General features: G+C 42.2%; 1 protein-coding gene across 1 annotated transcript in view; it reads left to right on the top strand.

Annotated features, from left to right (window-relative positions):
* The first annotated feature begins 401 nt into the window (after positions 1 to 401).
* The window catches only part of LOC138293038 (flavin-containing monooxygenase 3-like), a 267,968-nt gene continuing 253,231 nt past the window's right edge, over positions 402 to 15,138 (top strand). Inside the window, exon 1 of the mRNA XM_069232019.1 lies at positions 402 to 675. The gene's annotated coding sequence lies outside the window, so the exon portion shown is untranslated. The remainder of the gene's footprint in view (positions 676 to 15,138) is intronic.

Genomic DNA, 15,138 nt, shown 5'->3' on the forward strand with positions numbered 1-15,138 from the left:
TTGGTCATCGCCCCTGTTACATGGCTAATTGTACTTTTGCCAATAAGTTTGACTGCGAGTGAACTTCCTTTTTCCTTTTCTCTGTTCAGGGCGGCCGTGGCAGCTTATGCGAAACCGTTTTACTTATATTTTCAATGTATGTGGCAAGAAAAGTCCGGTTAGGAGTTTGCAGCGCTAATAACTCTAACTCGAGCAAATGCGAGACCCATTGCATTGTAAATGCTTGTTCTTTCCTTGTCACTAATGTTATTCGGTCGCACCGTAGTGTTTGTTATCAAAGGAGTTAAGAGCAGTGGGTCTGAAAGAGGCGGAACAAGTCGCCGCCTGCCTCACTCGTTATATTCGCGCCCCTCCCCGTTTGGCACCGATCCAGGTATGCTGCATGAGCTTCAATCGGGGGTACATGGAAAAGGCTGTGGAGGGAGCAGGCTCGTGCCTCCGCCTGTGTCAGATGGTCACACTGCATCCAGCTCCTGAAGAGTTAAAGGGAACGCTTTTTAGCACGCGCGATCATCTAAAGGAGAGAGATTGGCAGCTGTCATTTACCTAGAATAAAGTTACTTCTGCTCCTGCCTTCTTATTACTAATCACTTATAGAACAGCGGCCATTCCAAAGTAGCGGTGAAGTCAGGAGGGGCGCTGGAGTGACGGGGTTTCTATAAGAGAAAGGCAGAGGTGAGTGAATGCCAAATAGTATTTATATAGCGCTTACTGCCCCTGACGAGGTGTCGAAATGTGACACATACGTGCAGTTCTGTTTATTTAACGGTGTAGAGCGCGAACCAAAGACATAGTGGCGGCTGAGCGCTATTTTCTTACAGAAAACACAAGCAGTGCTTAATTTGTAAATAAAAAGGTGCCCGGTGCCCAAAGCCCTCCTCTTAAACACGGGGCTGCTGCAATTCAATGTGTGAATATGGAATACTGAGGCAGCGTAATCCTGAAGCCATCTCGGGCTTCTTCAATCCATATAAAGCCATCCCCTGCCCCTTCAGCTCACTCTTGCAGCTTTCTACATTCTCCCGTTGTGACGATTTTTCGTTTTTGTCTTCCTCCGTCTTTCCCATATGTGTTTTTTGCTCGCAGCAAATGCTTGAGGCAGAAGAATAAGCCCCGGCCCTCAAAAATAAGTGCCGGTGCTCAGCACCGGAAGCAACAAGCACAAATTAAGCACTGAACACAAGTATTGCTAAACAGCAAAAGTTCGCCTTTTTAAACATATTTCCTAGTACGGCTCTCTAGCGCTCATTCGAGAACCAAAACACATTGAACAAGGGACTAGTCCAGGATCACACAATTCGGTCGAATGTGTATATTGGGCTCTCCTGCTTCCACCATCAAGACCCCGTAGTGGAAAACAAAATGTTTCTAAACTGCAGTTACATTGAGAAACCGTGTTGATGTTGGCGAAAATATTTATCACAAACATATTTTGTGCCACGAACACTTAGTGAAGATAAGGGGAGCGGACTTTCAAATCTGCAGTTGCTGGTCTGATGGACATACAATGACAGACACCTACTATGACAGAATGAATGCCGTTCTTTCGCTGGATGTTGTACGGTTGAACTGGGTGCTAAAGCCCAACCCTCTCCAGGGGAGTTTCGGAAAAATAACTTCATTTCTCGATTAGTTAATGCGCTGCAGGGTTTTACTACACGTTTCTCTATATTAGCGCAGAACCGTTCGGTTTTATAGCTGATTTTGCAGATAGTACTTCAGGTTGTGCGTGATGGTTATACACTAGCAATATTTCTGTCCAGCACCAAATCATGTGACAGAATACGGCAAAATGCGGCCACTGAGCCGAATACTGGTTGGACATACGTCCGTCACACATGCGAAATCTGGGACGGTTGCAAATTAGTTATTATACGAAAACGTAATCTTTCAATACATTTTTGTGTAATTTTTGCGTAGAGGAGAGTGGTTCAGACAAAAAACTCTTCAAGCTAGTCTTCCAGTATTTTGGGTGACATTTGAAAGCGAAGTAGGACCCCCGCCTTCAAATTCCACTCGAAAATAAATACTGGCTGTAATAAAACCAGTCTTATATTGGATCAGGCTGGTAGGAACCCGGAAGCATCAATATACTTACAATCGCTGGGGGATGCGGACGATTAGGGGACAATGAAACGAAGTAACTTGCTGGTCCATGTAAGGAGATTATTAATCAATTTACACTTGGATTCCCTGTATAGACTGACCAAAGTAAGGTATGACGTGATACCCTAGAAATTGTGAAGCAGCATTATCATATGCTCAAGTGGGGTACACTGTTTGCCATGATACGACCAGGCTGTATATTAGCTGACTATTCTCACGCCAGGTTAGGCCTAGGTCATACATTTTACCTCAGCCGTATCCATATATTAAGTTCAGAATGGGGCTTCTCCCACCAGGGCATATATTGTTAGACGTGCAAGACTCCCAATCTGAATCTTGCGAATGTATGTTTGGGGAAAGGAAAATATCCTGCACCTTCTGCTTTCTTGCATACATGTTTCTATTGCACGTCAAAGACAGGGTGACCAGATTTGAAAACGCAAAAACCGGGATAGGTGAGAAATAGAGGCAGGACCAAAGGCCGACAATAAACATGGACTAATATATGTGTGTGTTTGAGAGTGACTGTCACACACTGTATATATATATATATATATATATATATATATATATATATATATATATATATATATATATATATATATATATGTACACACACATATATACAATACATATATATATATATATATATATACACATACAAATATATATTCATATATATATATATATACATATATATTTTACATATATATATATATAGAGAGAGAGAGAGAGCGCGCGCGTCTGACCGTGACTTTCAAACACAAACATTTTTAAGGAAAGGATCTGAATATGGTTTATCAAGTAAATTGGTGTCCAGCACTGACAGATTTATTCTAAAGTTTAAGACTTGTTTTTTGGACTCTTCGGAAGGCTTCATTTAGAACACATTAGTAATGGCCGAATGTTGCGACCTCCTACATGTCCCACAGTACCCTCTACGCCTCCATGAAGTGAAACTCCGGCTAACCCTCCCCTGCACTGCCTGAAACAAAGAGATTCATTGTTTATTGTCTCAGATATTAGAGGCTCCTGCAGAAGTGAAAGCATCTTCAACATTCCAACCATGAAATGCAGGAACAGATCTTTCCAAATACCGGGACGTGTATTTAAAATTGTAAAAAATAAATGTCAGGACACTGGGACAGACCTCTGAAAACCGGGACTGTCCGGGGAAATCCGGGACGTCGGGTCACGCTAGTCATAGAGGCTCTTGCCCTTATTTAGGCTCCATGGGATAAGCCCAATTAGGACTAAAAAACCTTCTGCTACAGGTCAGATAACAAAATACTTTTGAATTCTATAGCTTCCTATTGCTGGGCAGTGTGGCCACTTGTAAGACATGTATCAGCCACTGTGAAAACAAGAACAGAAGACAGTGGGAATCTTTGACTGAGTAGTTTATGCTAAGTTGTTCTTAATTAATCTGTTTTAGGCGAGATGTGGCTTGCATTGCACAAGCATCTGCACTTTGTTTCACTATCTCGGTAAGATGTGTGTTGATAGCATCTACGAATTCATGAATATTTTACTTAAGCTCTTGTTGTTGACAGAATGTGTGTAAATAGTAACTGTTTTTTCTGCTATGTGACCGTTAGAGATTCATAGGGCGTTTGCGGGAAAAAAGAAAATTGAAGGATAGCGAGAATATAGTACTGAATAATTATAGATATTAACATTTTAATGAAATTGCTCAGGTGTAACTTAAATCTTGATTTCTTGAAGTGTACATGCACTTGCACTTTGTAAAAATATTTGGTACATACACATGCGCTGGTTGTAGGGTCGAGTGCGCACAGTTCTTGCACAAAATTACTATTTTAATTGATGGAATATATGTTATTAGGCCATAGATTGTCGTTATATTTGCAATTGTAATTGTATTTATATATTGTAAATGTATTATGTCAAACTGTAATGTGGATAGTGTAAACTATATAGATTCTGATTTGATGGAGAGACGGATTTGAGTGGCCTGCAGACTGACCCACTACAGTTTTGTGGCAGGGAAAGACCAGATCACGTGGTAGGTTTGGATAAATTATGCTGAAAAGAAAAGGCAACCTTTGAGGCGTAACACACCACATTGTCTGATAGTATTGTTTCATTATATTTTGTTTTTTACATATGGTCACTGCGCAAAGATTTTACCTCATTAGTACCAGCTTCACTACTAAATACAGTAATAAACAATTGAAAGTTGGCCAGTCAACACTTACAAAGGGCCTTCCTTTGTGCGTAAATATGTGTTGCCACGTTTTTAGTATTCTTTTATCTGACTGAGCTAGAAATCATTTTTTTTGTGTGAAAATCTGCAGGTTATGCAGCAGATAATAAATTAAGATGCAATTACTGCAAATCCATAGCTATGCAGAGGATGCAGAATTGCATAATGTGAGCGCTCCCACCTAAAAACGTTTCCTGCTCCACCCAGATGATAGATTTTTACAGTAGGCAGAAACCGGAGGTACAATGAAGATGACTCGAAATAAGAGGAATATTTGAAACAAATGGTGCAAAGTGTTACGTTTTAGATTAAATGGCACACATGCTCATATATCATTTTGCTCTCTGCAACCACGTTCTCTCAGACCGGACAAGCAGTCGAAGAGCATTAAGAAGGTATAGGAACTGTAATCCTGAGTGCCATGGGGTGGGATCTGGTGTGTGTGTGTGTGTGGGGGGGGGGGGGGGGGGGGGGAGCGAAGTCAAAGGCGTGAATAAATAGAAGGAAATATTCTGTAACTATTTTGCTGACCTCTCACCTACAGATAATGGCATACACAATAAGGCACATCTTAAATGGAAAATACATGCAAGTTAAACTAATTAGTGGAATATGCATTATTTTACATAATTAAACTTCTGTGGGTTAATGTGATCATTGTAGGTTTGTGTAACCAGGGAGCCACCAAACTGAATCATGCGTGGTACAGTGGGGAGTACCTGACTGCACCAAGACTAAATATTATTTATAACTTTCAATTAAAAACACGCACCCTAGCATAGCTCCGCTGGTAAACCCCTGACCATACCTCTATGAAAGAATACATTTTTGTCATCAGGAAGCCTCAAATGAATTCAATTATTCGGTACCGGCTTTAGTCTGGGGGCGCCCGGTCTGACAGTCTTTTTTGGCCCCCCACCCTATTACCAATGAATGAATGTGCCCCTCATCTCTCCAGAGCCCCCCTTTCACATACAGTCATTTGTTTTGAAGAGCTTGTAACGGCTGACTTTACTGATCCACTCAGCTATCCACATAAAATATACTTCTGTCCTTTACTGCAGGCAGATTAACCCTGTACGCTACTTTATGGAATCAAAGCTGCCGCTAGACACAACTCCCATCTCTCTCCCTAGCAGGAACATTAATCACAAAAGGTATCATGATATTTCAATTGCTTCCTGAGGGCTGGGAGCACAAAAAACTTTTCAGCCGGTGTTTTTAAATTGCAAATTTCGTAAATTATTGGTCAACACAGCGGCCCCCTGAGGTCAGCGCCCCTCAATCAAGGCCAGCACCCGGTGCGGCCGCACCGCTCGCACCGCCCTAAAGCCGGCCCAGCCATTATTTAAAGCCAATACAGGCTTCTAAACAGCTGTTATATTTACATGTTAACCAATTGCACACAAAAACATTTTTTACAGGCAGCAGGCACCTTGGCAAGAAAGCTTGGTTCTTGTTAAACTGTCTGTTCCTCCCTCGACTTCACAGCACAATAGCTGGTCTCCCTTCCACTTCAGTTGGGCATTTCATTGAGAAGCTCCAGGTGAAGCGGAAAGGTCTCAGATGTCGGAATTATTCTTTACAGGGCAGTTGTCTGTCAACAAAAACGGAACTGTGTTTGTTAAATTAACAAAAAAAATATGTCCACGTCCTATTCGACAGACCCCGCCCTCTTCTATTTCTAGACTTAATTTATTTTTAAGTTCAGGGACCGGGCTCCTTATGCAGGTCTGTGCAAGGTCTTAGGCGTGCGGGTGTCTTCAGCAGTTCTCGCCTCTCTGAAATCTGAGTACAGAAAGCAAATAGTAACAGTGCCTCACTTACTGCAGATTGCTGGGAGCTCAGCATATTTCTTGCTTCAGAGGTACTTCAAAAATGGGGAGGGGGACTTATTAGGAACAGTTCGAAGCCATCAGCCGTGAGGCGCTTATAACCTTTATTGTAGCATTAGATAATTCAATATGCCAACGGCAGCTCTTCAGGGGTGTAGTTGGACGTAGAAGGAGGCCCCCAGGCTGCATCCTGGTGCCCTTCGCCTCCAATGGCCAATGAAACGGACTCATGTGCCTGTACCTTACTCAGGCCCTGTAAATTTGTGGGTGTTGGTCATTATTCAGAATAGATTCCACACTCAATTTGCACTCTCAACTCCAGTACCAAAAAAGCGGAAGTAAATGCCCAAACTGGTCATGAAACCACCCAGACGCCCCAATACTTTCTTCAGGTATGGGCGAAATGTGTAGGTGTAAGAACAGACAAACACTGGCAAATCCAATAAGTTGCACCTATGTGGGAGCTACTGACTTTTCCTATGCCTTTTAGCCATGGTGTACAGAGAAGTGGCAGCTGTCAGCATGGCTAAAAGTTAGTTGAAGGGTACAGAGTAGAGTGGCATAGATGACAGTGGTGTAAAGGAGAGTAGAGTAGAATGGCTAGAGTGGAGTGGTGTAGAGAAGCATAGAGTGGAGTGGCTTAGAGTAGAATGCAGTAGAGTGGAGTGGCATAGTGTAGAGTGGAGTAGAGCAGAGTGCCTCAAATGGAGTGGAATACAGTGAATTGATGTACTGTACAGTTGCGTAGTGTAGAGTTAGGTGGAGTAGGCTGACATAGAGTGGAGAGGTGTAGAGGAGAGTGGTGTAGAGTGGGGTGGCATAGAGTAGAGTAGATGAGAATGGCATAGAGTGACAGAGTGGAACAGAGTGGGGTAAAGTAGAGTGGCATATAGTGAAGTGGTGTAGAGTGAAGTGGTGTGTCATACAGCAGAGTGATGTAGAGTAGATTGGAGTGGTGTAGAGTGCCAAATAGTGGCATTGTGTGGATTAGAGTGGCATAGAGCGGAGTGGCATACAGTGGAGTAGCGTAGAGTGGTGTCACTTAGAGTGGCACAGACTGGAGTGGAGTGGAATACAGTTGGTGTAGAAAAGAGTGGCACAGATTAGATTGGTATAGAGTGGAGTGGCGTAGAGTGGAGTGGTATATAGTGGCAAAGAGTAGAGTTGAGTGGCATAGAGTACAGTGGCATGGAGTGGAGCAGAGTGGCGTGGAGAAGAATGGCATGGAGCAGAGGAGAGCGACCTAGACTAGAGTGGCATAGAGTGAAGTGGCATAGAGTGACGTAGAGTAGAAGGGCATATAATAGAGTGGTGTGGAGTGACACAGAGTGGAGGAGCATGGGATAGAGTGGCGTAGAATAGCTTGGAGTGGTTTGAGTAGCGTGGCATGGAGTAGAGTGGCATAGAGTGAAGTGGAGTAAAGTGGCATGGAGTGACGTGGAGTGGAGAGGCGTAGAGTGGAGTGGTACAGCATGACATAGATGGGCATAGAGTGGTGTAGAGTAGAATGGCATAGAGTAGAATGTTGTGAGTGGAGTGAAGAAGAGTGGCATGGAGTGGCATAGCGTGGACAGGCATAGAGTGGAGTTGCATAGAGTGGCACGGAGTGGAATGGCGTAGAGTAGAATGGAATGGAGTGACCTAGAGTTGAGTAGCATAGAGTAGAGTGGCATACAGTGGAGTGGTGTACAGCAGCTGCTAAAACGAGAGGAGGAGATTGCTACTGGGCCTCTCCGAGCACCAGGCAACAAACAGTACAGATTGTAATTTTGGCTAACAGCACCAATCATCGCAGTGAGAAACTTGTGCAGTTCTCATTCATTCAAAACATTTCTGTTCTTCTTAAGCATTAAAAGTAAACACATGTAGCACAATGTAGAACACATTCAAACTCATTTGTTAAATGTAAAACACATTTTCAGCCACATCAAACCTGCCTTTTATTTGTCTAAATTATAGCTTTCTTTTATTAAGTACATTCATTTTTAGCCCATTTTGTAAGCAAAGGGAACAAACGAGGGGGTACTGTTTGCCTAAATTAATGATTATCTTAGTCCAAAGTAGTGACACGCTGGCCAGTTGCAAGTTTTTTCTTGTGATATCAGTTGTCGAAAGAGACAAATGGGCAGAACAGTTAAAGAGGAGAAGAGAGAGAGAGAGAGAGAGACAAATGGAATATGGGTGAGGTAACACACGAGGTGCGAGATAAAGAGAGAATGGACATGAGAAGCACAAAAGGTGCAGATGAGATGAGGGATAAGGAGTGGGAAAAGAGATAAAGGAAGGAGAGATGGAAGGTTAAAAGGAAGAGGGAGAGGAGTACAATGGGAGGAGAGAAACAAATGAAAAAGGAAGACACAAGAAAGGGGAGGAGAGAGAAAAAAGGGAGATTAGAGAGACAGAGCGGTGGCAGAAGAAGAGGAAAGGCAGGACATTAGAAAAGATATCCCTCATTGGGAGAAACAACTTCCTTTACTCACTCGATTGCAGCTGTGGGTCCAAGTGAGCTGTATTTATTTTTTCCGAATATTCCCTTGGCGTACAGTGGCATTGCGTGGAGTGGCTTAGAGTAGAGTGGAGTGGTGTAGAGTATAGTGGCGTGGTGTAGAGTTGTGTGGCATAGAATGGAGTGGCTTGTAGTGATACAGCCTAGAGTGGAGTGGGTTAGAGTAGAGGGGCATAGAATGCAGTGATGTAGAGTGGGGGGGCTTGTCGTGATGCAGAGTAGAGTGGAGTGGGTTAGAGTAAAGGGGCATAGAATGTAGTGGTGAAGATTGGAGTCGCATAAAGTGGGGAGTATAGTGGCATAGGGTAGTACAGTTCTGGATGTAAGTAATTAAAACATTAATAGAGATGGTAGATAGGGTGAAAGCAACATTTATAAAAATAAGCCCTTATGCCTATGCGAAAAGTAGGAAAGTGCAATGCACATTCATGAATAATACTGAAAATAAAAAAAAGAGTGTGTTTAAAAGACGGGAAAGAACAGAAGAACACATGTATTTGGCCCATGCTCCAGGGAGGAGCTGACGTAGGAAAGAAAGCAAAGCATACAGGAGATAAGCAATCAAAAGATTGCCAGTGAGCGCAACAACGAAACAACTAATGGAATGCTCTGGGTGGGCTGTAAGCCCATTGAATTGTAAACAATACATCTCGCTGCACAGCACATGAGCTGTGTAGGCGAGACCTAAAAAGTGTGATGCATTGGCAGCTCGTTGGTACAAAGGTAGATTTTTTTGCCTTTGGAAAATCTACCACTCTAAGGTCAAAATTATTTTTGTTGATTCACGTGAATATGTTTTGAATATTTATGAATCCCATTCAAGTAATGACATTGCTAAATTCCACAGCTGTATTTATTTTGTGGAGGTAATTTGGGTGGAGGATGGTTTTCAGTCTGCCACTAAGACAGTGGGTAAATGAGTGCCATTGTGGTCATCTTTAAACAAATAAGTCAGTAAAGTGAGCTGTCTCTGACACCAGCACGGGACATTTAACATCCATCCTAAGGACTACATTTTCAAAACAGACTTTTTTTAAAACACATTTTTATTGATTTTCATTACAATATCACATGAGCAAGTTATATGCATGCCGCCTGTGCTACAAAATCATATGTAATATGTTGCTGTATGACAACATGTTTAGTCCGACAAGAGTACTTGTCCTAGATTATAAAAAAGCAAACAAACAATAATACGATTTGCGTCGTAACAGTCACATTTTTAAGCACAAGTAGTTAAAAAGCAATTTATTTGTTTGTCAGTCCTTAGAGTAAACCTCCCTTTCGTATTCATACTCCAGCGCTGTGGGGCAGTATTTTGTGCATCCTGGATGGAAACTATCTGAATGTAGTATCAACGCCAGGGGCGAAGGTGGACATGAGGAATCACCAGTTGCACTCAGTATAGCACCTGCTGGTACTCTGACATTAGATCTCTCTAAATAGGAAGGTCCTCTTTAAATTATTGCAGCTCATGCAGCAGAGTGTCCTATTCTGCAAATATGGTGTTCCTGTGTAGACCTCAGGTCTCCTCTGGCCGGAGCGCAACAGTTTCAGCTCTGCCCCACTTAAGTGTCACTATGCACCAGTGTTTCAGTCCGCTAACACTTTGGCCTTCCAGTGCATAGCAATGGACCTGCAGAATTTAAGCAATGCCATGTCAATAAAGCGGTTGGTAGAGTTCCCAGTTTTTTTTACGCCTGAACAGGCCCAAGACTCCCCTCTCCATAAAGCATAGATCTGTGCATCCTGTGATATCAGTCAGTGCATCCATGACTTCTCGCCACAATTTCACCCACCACCAGAGAGCCCCAGAACATCTGAGCCAAGTCAGCATCTCGCAAATGACACCTAGTGAAATTTGAGGCAGATCCAAAGGCCCTGTGCAAAGGTGTTGGGTTTAGGTAGGCCCTATGCAAAATGTCAGGTTGGATGCATTGGAACTTGGTATTACGAGAAGGTTTATGCAGATACGCTGAAATCCTATCGCTTTCTTTTTGTGTCAGTTCTCGGCCTATGTCACGTTCCCATCTCCATCTATTTGACAGCAAGGGATCTTACGGTGTGTATGCCAAGGACTGGGTGAGCCAGGTGATCAGTCGGCTGCCACTACCTATAGTGTGGAGCATGTGTACCACAGGATGTTACTTCACCTCTGTGTTGACTATCTGCCAAAGTCGATGTATTTCGTCTCTGAACCCGCCATGTGCCAAGAAGTGGTCTGTTGGCAACTCGCAATCCATCTGCAACTGCACAAATGGAGTGAGAACACCATTATCGAACAGTGTGCCTAAGGTGCCCAGTCCAGCTACTTCCCATGTCACCAGTCCCTACCTCCCTAATCGGTTCCATAAAGGTATTATGACTAATACAGATCTCTGGTTTGTATTGTGCTAGAGTCGACATTAAGCGCATACTCTTATGATAGCTGTTGTGTGCTACCTGCAGAAGGTTATTGGACTCACGGGGCACTCTCCCTTGTGGTAGAAAAACGTCTCGCACCACGCCTTGTGACTGATTAGCCATGGGAAGTCCCAGTTCTTCCATTAGTCCTCCTGCTAACCAGCGAGAAGTCCACTGAAATTGTGCTGCTAAATAATAGTGGTCAAAGTTAGGGGCTCCAAGACCCCCTTTCTCGACTATGAGCTGCTTCTTGTGTTATGTGAGTCAGTGCCTACTCTTATTTCAGAGGAAGCCACTCAGGGTACCATGTAGGGCAAGGAACATACTGTGAGGTGTGTGCACTGGAAGATTGTGGAAAAATTATAACAGATGCAGGAGCATCACCATTTTAGATAAGGACACTCTACATTGGATGGTGAGTGGCAGTGTGCTCCAAAACGCTATATGGGGGTGGAGGGAGTTGAGGGCCCTACTAAGGTTGCCATCTGTAAGGTCTTGTGTGGTATGATAAATTGGGAAGCCCAAATATCAGAAAGTGTGCTGCTCCCAAGGGAGAAGGTGTGAATCCACCATTAAGAGCTGCAGCAGGCAGCCTGGGTGAAGCGGAAACAGACATGATTTAGCCCAATTCACTCCTAATCCTGATGCGGAACGGAAGTCCATCAGAATGTCTCTGACCTCCTATATTCCATTTTGTATGTCTTGAACATAGACAAGTACACTGTCCACATAGAGGGAGACAATATGTATCGCTTCACCAGTCAGTATGCCCCATGTCTGACCATGTTGTCTGAGCTGCTGTGCCAGTGGTTCCATCGTTAGGGCAAAGAGGAGTATGTATAAATGGCAACCCTGACACGTCCCTCTGCTCACTGTTATAGGGTCAGAGATACACTGTCCAATCCTCACCAGGGCAGTGGGGTCCGTGTAGAAGAGTCTAATGAGGCGCTAAAGCCTACCCATGATGTTCATGGATGTTAGTGTTACAAACATAAACTCCCAGTCTACAGTATCGAATGCCTTCTCCAGGTACAATACTATGCATGCCACGTATGGCCATCGGGCCGAGGCTAGCTTCATCACTCTGTGGCATTTACATATATTAAGAGCGATGGCTCTACCACCGATGAAGCCATTTTGATTCCTATGGGCCAAAGAGGGAAGGCACTTGAGTAGCCCCCCTGTGATGATCTTGCTTAGAATATTATAGTCAGTCCCCAGGATAGATAATGGACGATATGATATCACCTCTAGTGGGTCCTTATATTTTCAAAACAGACTTCAAACAGTTTTGGGATAGCGACCTAGGTCTCAGAACCAACACAAAGCTGGAGATTAAGCATTGCCATTGATTCAATAAAATTCAGTTCTCTATTGTAATTGATTTCTTAAAATTACCACAATTATAAAATCAATCACATTATTCCACCCTGCATTTAACAGGAAGACTTCACAATAAAAAATATTAAAACAAAAGTGCATATTAAAAAATAAAAAATAAATCTTGTGGGAGAGATGTACCTTCCAGGATGCAGAAGTTAAAAGTAAAGGTAAAAAAACTCTCCTGTCTTGCTTCAAGTTACAAAGATAAAAATACCAAGACAAGTGCAAAGAACATAACTTAACAGGCTGACGTTTATGTTTTGACCGTGCGTACAAAAGATGTCTGACTCTATTCCGTACTTTTTAAAGAGGGATTCTAATAATTTTCTGTGTTACTGACTCAAACTCATGCAAATAAAAAGACGTAAAATGCACTCTGCATTATCTTTGCAAAAACAGTACGAGTGATAAGCTTGCAAGCGTGATTTCAACTTAAATATTTATACAAGGAGGAAGCAAAACATAATCAGCTTATTCATGTGTACTCCCATAAGGGATACCCTAAATGCAAGGAAATGTAGCAGAGTTCATAATAATCACCTTATTTATACATAACTTATTTCCTGCCCTCAGGCCTGATAGTTTTTGTGGGGCCCAGGACAGAAATCTCATGCAAGGCCTTCCTCTAGAAGCATAAGCATTTCATTTAAATAAAAACATTGTCCTGGGACTCATTACGAGGCAGCTCCACCCATTGGTGCCACCCACTGCCCACTGGCATTACCCGCTTCATTGCAAGTATATCACGAAAGAAGGCAAAGCCAGCTTTCGTGAGATAACTTGATTTAGTAGTGTCAGAGAGGTGGCCTGAAAAAGGAAGGCTGGGGCAAACCACCTTTCTGATCCTCCCTCCCCCTATGATGACTCAGTCCGCCTTTTTAACCTTCTCTGCCTGAGCTCCAGGACAAAAGCTTAAGCATGGTCTTAACTGAAAAGTTAGATGCATTTGCCTTCAGTATACTTTCTCATATTTCTTTGCATTCCAGTTCGATTATGAATTGGTTTAGAAATGTAGAACAAGGATGCAAATCGCCCCGTGGACTGAACAATTGACCAAATCAAAGCTTTTAGCGTGCCATATCCAGCCGAGTGAAGAGAAACGCAGGCTGAAAGAGACACCGTGACATCACCCTAGGCTTCTGCCTTATAAGACTAAACTCCAGTCTGATGGGAGACTGACCAAATATTTGCTCTATGTTGAATTCAAATGGGATATAATTATCCCCTTCTGTACATTATAAAGAAATTGCGAACCACCCAGGAAGTTTGTGAGTAGAAACCGGAACAATGCTGAATGCAGAGTACCTTTATAAGGTTATTGAACTTTGAGGTGACTCACAATATCCCTTTAATACAAGACAGGGAGGTATTTTAATCCTTATAATTCATGGTCAGAACATCACCCTTCCCATAAACCTCTTACATCCTTGCTCTTTCATGTTCGCTGCAGACAAGAATAGCAAAAGCAGAATCTCTGCTGTGAAATTAATACATCAAACACAGTGATTTGTGCAAAAATATATTTGAATCAGTTTAAACTAAGCTGGGTTAAAAAATATTGTCGCTCAATTTTGTGGATCTACAGCTTGTTAAAAATAACATGTTGCTATAATTATCTCCTTTCTGCTGATCACTTATTTGTTTTGGAAAATCAGACCTGAAGACAGTAAAGCCAGTTCAATTGTTCCTTGTTTAAACTGTAGCTGTAATTATGCTCAATGGCATGCTTTCACCATGGCTTGTGGCTCTAGCAGCAGACACTGTGACTTAGAATGCAACTGTAATAAGTTATTACAGTTGATCATCTAATACATTTCTGTATTACAGGTGACTATAGATGTTAGAACATGGTTGTAATTAGAACATTAGAGACATGCTTTTATAGAGGGATAACAGCTCGTATGTATTATATATAGTATAATCCTCTTCATTCCACTGAGTATCTGTCAGTAGCACACTTACAATGCATGCCTTCAAATTGTAAGCATCGCAAGGCATTGACCTTTACAACACATTGTAATAGGATTTACCATGCAATCACAGTGGTATTGACACGTGTGTGTGTAGTCACTGAAAAAAGCTAAAGTTAAAGTAATGTTATGCTTAGTTGAATTTGTCAGTGACAGCATTAAAAATGTGTACTCAAAAAAACACAGAAATGTACCAGTTATAGTTGGCAGAGCTAACTATAACTATGCACTGCTTATGACCTCACATATCACATCACTCATGATATGTTCTATAACATCTTTATGACATCACTGAGGATATCCCAAATGACATCATTGATGACATCACTGATGACATAATTCAAGCTTCTTTTGTACTTATTACTCTATAAACTAGTATGGGATTAGAGCCCTGGAAATAAGTACTAAATAGATTCATTTAATGAAGCATCATTAATGCCATCACAGAACTTCCTTAGGTGTAGCAAGCATGTGCTATGTACACCATTGACCTTATACAATACACTTCATACGTAGCCTAGTTCACATTAACAATCAACAACAGATATATGAAAACCCCTCATTACACCCGATGTTCAATATGTATACAACTGTTCAAGGAAAGCCATCTTTCCGAAGATACTCAATGTGTTTTCCAAAATTATTAGCCTATTAAGGATAGCTTTTATCTGTATCAAACCCCTCAGAGTCACTGAACCTACTTTGAGA

This window comes from Pleurodeles waltl, chromosome 4_2 (genome assembly GCF_031143425.1).
Source record: "Pleurodeles waltl isolate 20211129_DDA chromosome 4_2, aPleWal1.hap1.20221129, whole genome shotgun sequence".
NCBI classification, from domain to species: domain Eukaryota; kingdom Metazoa; phylum Chordata; class Amphibia; order Caudata; family Salamandridae; genus Pleurodeles; species Pleurodeles waltl.